The following is a 13,756-nucleotide window of genomic DNA, read 5'->3' as shown; positions in this document are numbered from 1 at the left end:
ATACATCCCAGGTGTAGGCAATATATATACACAGCAGTGTACTGTACACTATACATCCCAGGTGTAGGCAATATATATACACAGCAGTGTACTGTACACTATATATTCCATACCTACACAGAGAGAACAAGTTAGAAATGGCAGTTGGGATAAAGTCCCAGGAGGTGGGAAGGGGGGCGTAACCCTAAGCCCTTAAGGGGGGGTCACCTAAGGCCATGTCAACAAATGACGTCATTTATCGATTAAAGAAAACGTAAATCCAGACGCCGTAATTAGATGGGTAACTTCAATAAACTCAGAAAATGGCATTTTTTTTTCTTTAAACGACCATAGCTGGTCTAGCCTTTGTTTCTATGTTGCTAACTTTATAGATTCTATCTATTGGACTCTGAACTGCATATATATATATATATATATATATATATATATATATATATATATATATATATATATATATATATATTATTTTTTTTTATTATACTTTGTCGCTGTCTCCCGCGTTTGCGAGGTAGCGCAAGGAAACAGACGAAAGAAATGGCCCAACCCACCTCCATACACATGTATATACATACGTCCACACAACAAATATACATACCTACACAGCTTTCCATGGTTTACCCCAGACGCTTCACATGCCTTGATTCAATCCACTGATAGCACGTCAACCCCGGTATACCACATCGCTCCAATTCACTCTATTCCTTGCCCTCCTTTCACCCTCCTGCATGTTCAGGCCCCGATCACACAAAATCTTTTTCACTCCATCTTTCCACCTCCAATTTGGTCTCCCTCTTCTCCTCGTTCCCTCCACCTCCGACACATATATCCTCTTGGTCAATCTTTCCTCACTCATTCTCTCCATGTGCCCAAACCACTTCAAAACACCCTCTTCTGCTCTCTCAACCACGCTCTTTTTATTTCCACACATCTCTCTTACCCTTACGTTACTCACTCGATCAAACCACCTCACACCACACATTGTCCTCAAACATCTCATTTCCAGCACATCCATCCTCCTGCGCACAACTCTATCCATAGCCCACGCCTCGCAACCATACAACATTGTTGGAACCACTATTCCTTCAAACATACTCATTTTTGCTTTCAGAGATAATGTTCTCGACTTCCACACATTCTTCAAGGCTCCCAGAATTTTCGCCCCCTCCCCCACCCTATGATCCACTTCCGCTTCCATGGTTCCATCCGCTGCCAGATCCACTCCCAGATATCTAAAACACTTCACTTCCTCCAGTTTTTCTCCATTCAAACTCACCTCCCAATTGACTTGACCCTCAACCCTACTGTACCTAATAACCTTGCTCTTATTCACATTTACTCTTAACTTTCTTCTTTCACACACTTTACCAAACTCAGACACCAGCTTCTGCAGTTTCTCACATGAATTAACCACCAGCGCTGTATCATCAGCGAACAACAACTGACTCACTTCCCAAGCTCTCTCATCCCCAACAGACTTCATACTTGCCCCTCTTTCCAAAACTCTTGCATTCACCTCCCTAACAACCCCATCCATAAACAAATTAAACAACCATGGAGACATCACACACCCCTGCCGCAAACCTACATTCACTGAGAACCAATCACTTTCCTCTCTTCCTACATGTACACATGCCTTACATCCTCGATAAAAACTTTTCACTGCTTCTAACAACTTGCCTCCCACACCATATATTCTTAATACCTTCCACAGAGCATCTCTATCAACTCTATCATATGCCTTCTCCAGATCCATAATTTTTTTTTTTTTTTTGCTTTGTCGCTGTCTCCCGCGTTTGCGAGGTAGCGCAAGGAAACAGACGAAAGAAATGGCCCAACCCACCCCCATACACATGCCTTGATTCAATCCACTGACAGCACGTCAACCCCGGTATACCACATCGCTCCAATTCACTCTATTCTTTGCCATCCTTTCACCCTCCTGCATGTTCAGGCCCCGATCACACAAAATCTTTTTCACTCCATCTTTCCACCTCCAATTTGGTCTCCCTCTTCTCCTCGTTCCCTCCACCTCCGACACATATATCCTCTTGGTCAATCTTTCCTCACTCATATATATATACATATATATATATATATGCGACTACCTGTTGCCTCAACATCTAAATAGAAAATATTTTTTTACTAACGGCGGCTTAAAATGAGCCCCGATAATCCCATTAATATTTTAAAGATACATATGCATTATATTTATATTCATAATTATCATTTACGGGGGAAGGGGGTGATCTGCGCGCGTGCACCATTCCATCGCTTCATGTCCATCTAGCAGATGGCGTGACGTCATGGCTTGTGTGTTTTCATATCATTTACATTATGATAAACATGATTTAATTATCATTTATCAATTACTCGTTTATAAGGTCTTCCCTCTGTGCCAACACGTCCATTAGATAAGTTAGAGTATCGATAGATAAAACATCTACTCACGATAGACTTCTGTAATCTATCTATCCTTTTTAAAAATTTTCCAAATTAAATTTTTTAATAAAATTTATTTATTATTCTAAGTGAACTTAACCACTCTAATACATAATCCCTCTAAATCAATGACTTACTCCCATTACAATGATCAAAGTCCTTACAAATATACAAAAAAATTTTGGAGAAAAAAAAGATTTTTAAATTTTAAATTTCATCGAGAGGTATGGTCTCTGGTCTGGCAACACTGGTCGCTGAGCTGAAGGTACCAACTGAGTTGGCAACACTGAGCCGTGCGTGAGGAGCATACAGGAAGTCAACAATAAAGATATCTATTTAAATTGGACTCATTTATAACCTCAACCTCTTGGGGGTTTTTTTCTTTAATTCTTTATCCTGGTCGGGAGCCAAAGGAGGTTTATAAATAAATATAATTTAAATAAATATATTTATTTAAATTATAAACATATCTATATTGATGATGATAATTACATAAATAATCACCTAATTTAGGCTTATTTATTCACTTGAGTCTCTTCCTACGTTTATTTAAACATCCTTTAAAATGTTTATGATAATTAGGAGTATGACTAAAGGGCAGGTTATTTATATTTGATAAATGACAAAGATTACATAAGGACAGAGATACTCATAGCAAAATGGACGCAGTTTTCTATAAATAATTATCAGATAAGACGAGTTTAAGTTGATAATCATATCATTATAGACATTATAGATCTATAGACATCAAAGGCATCGATAGAAAATATACATATACGATCTATGTGACTCATAAAGTTAGTTAATTTATGAATGGGTCATTTGGCCTCGTCCTCCTCATGTATGAATTAGTTCCCCTTAAAGATATCTTACGTTTTCTTTCCTTGCCGAATTTTCTTCTATAATTTCTAATTATTCATATGAGCCAACGTATCACAACTACAACATGATATTCTATAACAATAAATATTTTGATTAATATCTTGAGCGAAATATAAAACTTTGCAGGAAAAGGTTTTACAAAATGAAGTAAAGATAATATCAGGAAATTCCCGCACGCACTTCCCTGAAAAAAATGTCACTTGAATTGCTAGAAATTCCAATTCAAGTATTTTTAAAATGTCACGGACACGTTCCAAGACATCCCTTTGGAATTCTGACAAATTTATACAAATCTTTAAAGAAATATATATATATATATATATGTATAAATATATGCTCCATCATATACTTCTATACATATTATAAAGTCTAGGAAGTACAGGAGAATTATCGTACACTGCCACCAACGTAATAATTCCGCAAATGATCGTCGAGATCCGAGTGGAATTTTCGTACAGCTGCCAGGGTCAGTTTTCTTTAGCTTTCGCGTTTCTCTGGCCAATTTTCCCTCCCCCGCCGGCCGCCTGGCGCGTAGGGAGGGAGACGAGGAGTGATGGAGGACATGCCTGCGAGGGATTAACGAGCCAATTGAGTTAACGCTCGTTAAATGCTTGCTGGATGTGGGGCTGCGAACGCGCACGCCCTCCCTCCATGCGTCACTCTTATTATTAATTAATTTCTATCGATAATCTAACGACTTGTGGTTATTTACCCATAACTACAGCAATTTGGGATGAGGGATTAACGAGTAAAGTGAATTACACTCGTTAAACGTTCGTTGGGTGGGAATGCGGCCTCCCCTCCCAAACGGTTTTGGGGACACAGATGTTTCCATGAGTCACTCTCGTCATTTAGTTATATTTATCGATAATAAAACGTCTAATAATTATTTTTCATGTATACAAGTATTTATAAAGAAGATAATTAAGTTCAATATAATTTTTTTGTATTTAATGGAGTCTTTTTTAACATCTAAGTCACAGTTAATGGTTCTCGAATCATTTCCTGAAAACGAGAAATGTTTCATTTATTCCTAAAAGCCAAAGTATTTGGAATAACAAATTTATACATTAACGAAAGATAAATTATAAATAAATCTACGAAATTACGATGTAACTGGACCCGATAAAGAGAGGGAGCCACGAGGGAAGTGACAGGGAAGTGACCAGGTTATCTGCTGGAGGACAGTACACATGGGAGGGGGCCAGATAACACAAGACCTGATGGTCTATGACCAGGTTATCTGCTGGAGGACAGTACACATGGGAGGGGGCCAGATAACACAAGACCTGATGGTCTATGACCAGGTTATCTGCTGGAGGACAGTATACATGGGAGGGGGCCAGATAACACAAGACCTGATGGTCTATGACCAGGTTATCTGCTGGAGGACAGTATACATGGGAGGGGGCCAGATAACACAAGACCTGATGGTCTATGACCAGGTTATCTGCTGGAGGACAGTATACATGGGAGGGGGCCAGATAACACAAGACCTGATGGTCTATGACCAGGTTATCTGCTGGAGGACAGTAACATGGGAGGGGGCCAGATAACACAAGACCTGATGGTCTATGACCAGGTTATCTGCTGGAGGACAGTACATGGGAGGGGGCCAGATAACACAAGACCTGATGGTCTATGACCAGGTTATCTGCTGGAGGACAGTATACATGGGAGGGGGCCAGATAACACAAGACCTGATGGTCTATGACCAGGTTATCTGCTGGAGGACAGTATACATGGGAGGGGGCCAGATAACACAAGACCTGATGGTCTATGACCAGGTTATCTGCTGGAGGACAGTATACATGGGAGGGGGCCAGATAACACAAGACCTGATGGTCTATGACCAGGTTATCTGCTGGAGGACAGTATACATGGGAGGGGGCCAGATAACACAAGACCTGATGGTCTATGACCAGGTTATCTGCTGGAGGACAGTACACATGGGAGGGGGCCAGATAACACAAGACCTGATGGTCTATGACCAGGTTATCTGCTGGAGGACAGTATACATGGGAGGGGGCCAGATAACACAAGACCTGATGGTCTATGACCAGGTTATCTGCTGGAGGACAGTACATGGGAGGGGCACAGATAACACAAGACCTGATGGTCTATGACCAGGTTATCTGCTGGAGGACAGTATACATGGGAGGGGCCAGATAACACAAGACCTGATGGTCTATGACCAGGTTATCTGCTGGAGGACAGTACATGGGAGGGGCACAGATAACACAAGACCTGATGGTCTATGACCAGGTTATCTGCTGGAGGCCAGTACATGGGAGGGGGCCAGATAACACAAGACCTGATGGTCTATGACCAGGTTATCTGCTGGAGGACAGTATACATGGGAGGGGGCCAGATAACACAAGACCTGATGGTCTATGACCAGGTTACCTGCTGGAGGACAGTACACATGGGAGGGGGCCAGATAACACAAGACCTGATGGTCTATGACCAGGTTACCTGCTGGAGGACAGTACACATGGGAGGGGCCAGATAACACAAGACCTGATGGTCTATGACCAGGTTATCTGCTGGAGGACAGTATACATGGGAGGGGGCCAGATAACACAAGACCTGATGGTCTATGACCAGGTTATCTGCTGGAGGACAGTATACATGGGAGGGGGCCAGATAACACAAGACCTGATGGTCTATGACCAGGTTATCTGCTGGAGGACAGTATACATGGGAGGGGGCCAGATAACACAAGACCTGATGGTCTATGACCAGGTTACCTGCTGGAGGACAGTACATGGGAGGAGACTGATGACTGATGCTACCTTGTTTAAAGTGACTTACCATGACTTATAAGTCCCTTTTTGACTTCGTGCCTAGCCCTAGCTGGGAACGTTAGGGCTAGGCAAGAACGACTAGCTAGGACGGCAATAACGACTAGGTACGACCCCAGGCCTTACTGGATGGCCAAGGCAGGCATGAAAGTCGACGTAGCAGCAGAGAAAACGACTTTTACATGAGTCACCGCTGAAACTGACCCATTTTCTCTGATCTATTTTCTCGCATTGACCGAAAACGGGAGCTTGAGTCGTGTGAGGATGAACTCAATCATTTCCCCTCTCTCTCTCTCTCTCTCTCTCTCTCTCTCTCTCTCTCTCTCTCTCTCTCTCTCTCTCTCTCTCTCTCTCTGTAGGGGGTGTCCAACCCCCTTTTAAGCTATTGGGTCTACTATTTACAATCGCCTTTAAACCGTCGTGCTCAAGGGTCGTATACCGTCGTGCTCAAGGGTCGTATACCGTCGTGCTCAAGGGTCGTATACCGTCGTGTTCAAGGGTCGTATATACCGTCGTGCTCAAGGGGTCGTATACCGTAGTGCTCAAGGGTCGTATACCGTCGTGCTCAAGGGTCGTATACCGTCGTGCTCAAGGGTCGTATACCGTCGTGCTCAAGGGTCGTATATACCGTCGTGCTCAAGGGTCGTATATACCGTCGTGCTCAAGGGTCGTATACCGTCGTGCTCAAGAGTCGTATATACCGTCGTGCTCAAGGATCGTATACCGTCGTGTTCAAGGGTCGTACACCGTCGTGCTCAAGGGTCGTATATACCGTCGTGCTCAAGGGTCGTATATACCGTCGTGATCAAGGGTCGTATACCGTCGTGCTCAAGGGTCGTATATACCGTCGTGATCAAGGGTCGTATATACCGTCGTGCTCAAGGGTCGTATATACCGTCGTGCTCAAGGGGTCGTATACCGTCGTGCTCAAGGGTCGTATACTCGTATACCGTCGTGCTCAAGGGTCGTATATACCGTCGTGTTCAAGGGTCGTATACCGTCGTGCTCAAGGGTCGTATATACCGTCGTGTTCAAGGGTCGTATACCGTCGTGCACCGTCGTCTTCAGTGGTGTAACCATGTAACCCACGTACCTCGGGGGGGGGGGGTCACAAAGTTGTAATACAGGTGGCGAGGCAGCGAGCCAGTGGGGGGGGGGAGGGGGGGGAGATTTCTCGGAAATGAACACCACTGCCACTTGCCAAGTGCTGCCACTACCCCCACTGCCACTTGCCTAGTGCTGCCACTACCCCACTGCCACTGGCCAAGCGCTGCCACTACCCCCACTGCCACTTTCCAAGTGCTGCCACTACCCCCACTGCCACTTGCCAAGTACTGCCACTACCCCCACTGCCACTGGCCAAGCGCTGCCACTACCCCCACTGCCACTTGCCAAGTGCTGCCACTACCCCACTGCCACTTGCCTAGTGCTGCCACTACCCCCACTGCCACTTTCCAAGTGCTGCCACTACCCACACTGCCACTGGCCGAGCACTGCCACTAACCCCTGGGAAACACACAAGCCACAGGCGAAAACCCACTACACCCCCGTAGCTCAGTGGGTAACGTCCCCACCTACCGATCTAAATGGGGCTTTGGCGAGAGATCAGCTGGACACCCGGCTCACAGCTCGAACAAGCTGTTCATCCTCCCCTTGAGGGAGTGTGGTCGATGAATGGGCACCAGGTGTGTGTGTGCGTGTGCGTGGGTGTTTCTGTGTGTGTGTGTGTGTGTATGTGTGTGTGTGTGTGTGTGTGTCTGTGTGTGTGTGTGTGTGTGCTTACGTGTGTGTGTGTGTGTGTGTGTGTGTGTGTGTGTGTGTGTGTATCTGTGTGTGTGTGTGTGTGTGTCTGTGTGTGTGTGCTTACGTGTGTGTGTGTGGGTGTTTCTGTGGGTGTCTGTATGTGTGTGTGTGTGTGTGTGTGTGTGTGTGTGTGTGCTTACGTGTGTGTGTGTGTGTGTGTGCTTACGTGTGTGTGTGTGTGTGTGTGTGTGTGTGTGTGTGTGTGCTTACGTGTGTGTGTGTGTGTGTGTGTGTGTGTGTGTGTGTGTGTGTGTGTGTGTGTGTGTGTGCTTACGTGTGTGTGTGTGTGTGTGTGTAACACTCCCCCTCCCCCCCCCCCCAATAACACCCACAAATAGTAATTAATTACCTTAATAGATTCGTTAATTACATATGTAATTACAGGACCCACACACAACACACATACGATACAAAATTAAGTCATACAAAAATTTTTTCCCCAAAACCATTTTTCCCCCAAATATTTTTTTTTTCCTCCAAATCATTTTTCCCCCCCAAAAAAAACATTTTCCCCAAAAAACATTTTTTTCCCCAAAGATGATTTTCCTCAAATAATTTGTTCCCTAAAATGATTTTTTCCCCAAAATCAAATCATTTTCCCTCCAAAATCATTTTTCCCAAAAATCATTTTTTCCCCAAAACCATTTTTCCTCAAAAAACATTTTTCCCCAAAATCATTTTCCCCAAATAATTTTTTCCCCCAAAATTTTTTTTCCCCAAAAATAATTTTTCCCCAAAATCATTTTTTCCCCCAAAAATAATTTCCCCCAAAACCATTTTCCCCCCAAAATCATTTTCCCCCAAAAATAATTTTTCCCCAAAAATAATTCCCCCAAAATTATTTTTTCCCCCAAAAATCATTTTTTCCCTTGGCCTCAAATTCCACAGATTAGTGTGATGGTCATTACATGAGCTGCCTTTTACTCCTCTAATTACCTTGTGAGGTGTAATTAACCGGTTCATTAGGCGAGTGTTACAAGCTCTTAATTACCACACTGCTAATGAGGTGAGTTCTCATACCATCCCCAGAGACAGGGGGTGACCTGGCTGGTGAGATACGTTATCAGACACAGATACAGAGGAACACCCCCAGAGATTTGTGTACACAGCAACACGTACATAGGACACCCCAGAGATTTGTGTACACAGCAACACGTACACAGGACACCCCAGAGGTGTTTACACTACGACACCCCAGAGATTTTGTGTACACAGCAACACGTACACAGGACACCCCAGAGGTGTGTACACTACGACACCCCAGAGATTTGTGTACACTACGATACGTGCACAGGACACCCCAGAGATTTGAGTGCACACAGCAACACGTACACAGAACACCCCAGAGGTGTTTACACTACGACACCCCAGAGTTGTGTACACTACGATACGTACACAGGACACCCCAGAGATTTGTGTACACCACAACACGTACACAGAATACCCCAGAGGTGTTTACACTACGACACCCCAGAGTTGTGTACACGACAACACGTACACAGAGCACCCCAGAGATTTGTGTACACAGCAACACGTACACAGGACACCCCAGAGGTGTGTACACAACGACACCCCAGAGTTTTGTGTACACAGCAACACGTACACAGAATACCCCAGAGGTGTGTACACAACGACACCCCAGAGTTTTGTGTACACAGCAACACGTACACAGAATACCCCAGAGGTGTGTACACAACGACACCCCAGAGTTTTGTGTACACAGCAACACGTACACAGGACACCCCAGAGATTTGTGTACACCACAACACGTACACAGGACACCCCAGAGATTTGTGTACACCACAACACGCACACAGAACACCCCAGAGATGTGTACACTACGACACCCCAGAGTTATGTACACAGCAACACGTACACAGGACACCCCAGAGATTCGTGTACACCACAAGTACACAGGACACCCCGGAGTTGTGTACACAGGACACCCCAGAATTGTGTACACGACAACACGTACACAGAGCACCCCAGAGATATGTGTACACCACAACACGTACACAGGACACTCTGAACACACGCAGCAAACAAAATAAGAGGCAAACAACTTACAAAGCAAACACAATAAGGGGCAAACAACGTTCAAAGCAAACAAATAAGGGGTAATCAACGTAGAAAGCAATCAAATAAGGGGCAAACAACATGATGAGCAAACAAAATAAGGGGCAAACAACATACAAAGTAAAGAAAATAAGGAGCAAAACAACGTACAAAGCAAACAAAATAAGACAAACTACACCCTGAGCAAACAACTTACGAAGCAAACAAAATGTAGAGCAAAGAACACCAGGACCAAACAAGATACGCATCATCAAGCAAACAATACCAGGACCAAACAAGGCACGCGTTATCAAGCAAACAACACCAGGACCAAACAAGATACGCATCATCAAGCAAACAACACCAGGACCAAACAAGGCTCGCGTCATCAAGCAAACAACACTAAGTACAAACCACGTACGCATCATCAAGCAAACAACACCAGAACCAAACAAGGCTCGCGTCATCAAGCAAACAACACCAGGACCAAACAAGGCACGCGTCATCAAGCAAACAACGCCAGGACCAAACAAGATACGCGTCATCAAGCAAACAACACCAGGACCAAACAAGGCACGCGTCATCAAGCAAACAACGCCAGGACCAAACAAGGCTCGCGTCATCAAGCAAACAACACCAGGACCAAACAAGGCACGCGTCATCAAGCAAACAACACCAGGACCAAACTAGGCACGTGTCATCAAGCAAACAACACCAGGACCAAACAAGATACGCATCATCAAGCAAACAACACCAGGACCAAGCAAGGAACGCGTTACAAACAACACCAGGACCAAACAACGTACGCATCATCAAGCAAACAACACCAGGACCAAACAAGGAACGCGTTACAAACTACACCAGGACCAAACAAGATACGCATCATCAAGCAAACAACACCAGGACCAAACAGGGCTCGTTGCACTTAACACTTAACACACCGTCATGATAAATTGTTTTCCCTCCTCGGCTTTTCCAGCGGGGCCAGGTGACCGGGGCCTTCCATGGGGGCCCCGCTACCATCCAGACTTGGGGGTTAACGCAAATCGTGTCGTTACGCACTTGACGCTGATTCAGTCGTGCGTATATATGCGTCATCTTGGCTCTTGCGTCACTAGGTGGGGGAGGGAGGTCCCGTCTCCTGCCAGGAGACTTGACGCTTATTCAATCTTGCGTATCTATCTATCTATCTATCTATCTATATCTATATATATATATATATATATATATATATATATATATATATATATATATATTCCTATGAGTCCACGGGGAAAATGAAACACGATAAGTTCCCAAGTGCACTTTCGTGCAATAATCACATCATCAGGGGAGACACAAATGGCGTCCTAGCTACGTCTCTTCGTTGTACATCAATTGACTTATATTTCTCTCTTGTGTCTCCCCTGATGATGTGATTTTGACACGAAAGTGCACTTGGGAACCTGTGTTTCATTTCTTTGTGGACTCATATATATATATATATATATATATATATATATATATATATATATATATATATATATATATATATATATTCCTATGAGTCCACGGGGAAAATGAAACATAAGTTCCCAAGTGCACTTTCGTGAAATAATCATATCATCACACACACACACACACACACACACACACACACACACACATATATATATATATATATATATATATATATATATATATATATATATATATATATATAAAGGGATTTTGAAAGCATTAAATAAGCTAAAGTTGAGAATCAGTTGTTGGATCAAACACCAAGTGTTTGCGTGTGTAGGAGTCGAGCCAGGAACACTTGAGACGTTGTGGGAGGTTGAGAACCTCACAGAATCTTAAACATTTGCTCCTCATTCCTGACGGAGGCGGCGGAGGAGGTGCTGCTGGCGAGTGTTGGGGTGGGGGCTTGGGAGACGCCCCTAGCTGCCACGTCTTTGGCTCAACAGCCTGCTGGGGGAATAGGCGATGTGGTGGAGAGGTCGTGTGTGTGCGTGTGGGTCAAGGGACACTACGAATGGGATCTCTATCCCCTTCTGCGTGTCCCAAGGCACCAGGGGCGTCGCCTATGGGACATCCCTGGGATCTTAAGAAGCCAAGGTTGACCTCAGGGACCTGGTCATCCATAGCCACGCCCTCATGACGCCCCTGGCGATCCGTTCGTCCGTCCGACGTAGCAGGAGGAGGAGGAGGGGCCCGCTTCTCCTGACGCGGTAGCAAGACGCCAGCGATCGAAGCCATGGTTGACCTCAGGGGCCTGGTCATCCATAGCCACGCCCTTATGACGCCCCTGGCGATAGGTTCGTCCGTCCGACGCAGCAGAAGGAGGAGGACGAAGAGGAGGAGGGGCCCGCTTCTCCTGACGCGGTAGCAATACGCCAGCGATCGAAGCCATGGTTGACCTCAGGGGCCTGGTCATCCATAGCCACGCCCTCATGACGCCCCTGACGATCCGTTCGTCCGTCCGACGCAGCAGAAGGAGGAGGAGGAGGGGCCCGCTTCTCCTGACGCGGTAGCAAGACGCCAGCGATCGATCGGCTGAAATTAGCCAGGACCCGAATACCTGTTAGTGAAAGCCAAGGTTGTCGGCCATTAATGTTGAAACACCACCCTTCCCCTCCTACTGCCCGGGGCGCGCTTGGCCACAAGGGCGTCCCCAGGTACAGTACTGTGGTGGGAGGCCAAGAGGGAGGGAGGGAGGGAGGAAGAATCAGTCGTTGCCAAACAACAACCAGGTCGCTCTCGCCTCACCTGTCCCGCGACGGGAGAGGACCGACGGTGGACTTCGTAGGCTGTCGAAACCCCGTCCTTACCCCCACCCGCTCGCTGTAAGGGCGCCGCCCCTCCGTGGCCCGCCCGCGCCCCTCACCACACTCACCTCACCTCCGACGGGAGAGGGTCGAGTGGTGGAGTTCGTGGGCTGTCGAACCCCAGCCCATACCTCCGCCCGCCAGCTACAGAAGGGCGCCGCCCCTCGTAGCCCCGCCCGCCCGCGCGCGCCCCTCACCATCCACACACCGCCCTACGTCTGTGGTGAGCTGAGGGGGAAAGTAAAATGACAGCTGGTGGGGCGTGAGGAGGAAAAGTGGGTGTGTCTCGCTTTCTGCCTTGACAACTGCCAATTTTGACCGAGCTGGACTGGACAAAAACACACCATGTCGCTCTGGACAATATAATCCTGAAATGTAATCAGTGATTGGCGCGGTGTGTATGTGTGTGTGTAAAATGTAATTCGTGATCTCAGGTGTGTGCGTGTGGATATTATCAATTATTGATCTAGTGTGTGGAAATGTAATTACTGATCCACTGTGTGGAATTATAATTACGAATTTGATATGTGTATAAAATGTAATTAATGATCTACAGTGTGTGTCAAATGTAATTCGTGATCTACAGTGTGTGTAAAATGTAATTCGTGATCTACAGTGTGTGTCAAATATAATTCGTGATCTACAGTATGTGTCAAATATAATCAATGATCTACAGAGTGTGTCAAATGTAATTAGTGATCAACAGTGTGTCAAATATAATTACTGATCTACAGTGTGTGTCAAATGTAATTCGTGATCTACAGAGTGTGTCAAATGTAATTAGTGATCAACAGTGTGTCAAATATAATCAATGATCTACAGAGTGTGTCAAATGTAATCAGTGATCTACAGTGTGTGTCAAATGTAATCAGTGATCTACAGTGTGTGTCAAATGTAATTCGTGATCTACAGTGTGTGTCAAATGTAATCAATGATCTACAGTGTGTGTCAGATGTAATCAATGAT

The sequence above is a fragment of the Panulirus ornatus genome, chromosome 72, assembly GCF_036320965.1.
Source record: "Panulirus ornatus isolate Po-2019 chromosome 72, ASM3632096v1, whole genome shotgun sequence".
NCBI classification, from domain to species: domain Eukaryota; kingdom Metazoa; phylum Arthropoda; class Malacostraca; order Decapoda; family Palinuridae; genus Panulirus; species Panulirus ornatus.
This window is presented reverse-complemented; position numbering follows the sequence as displayed.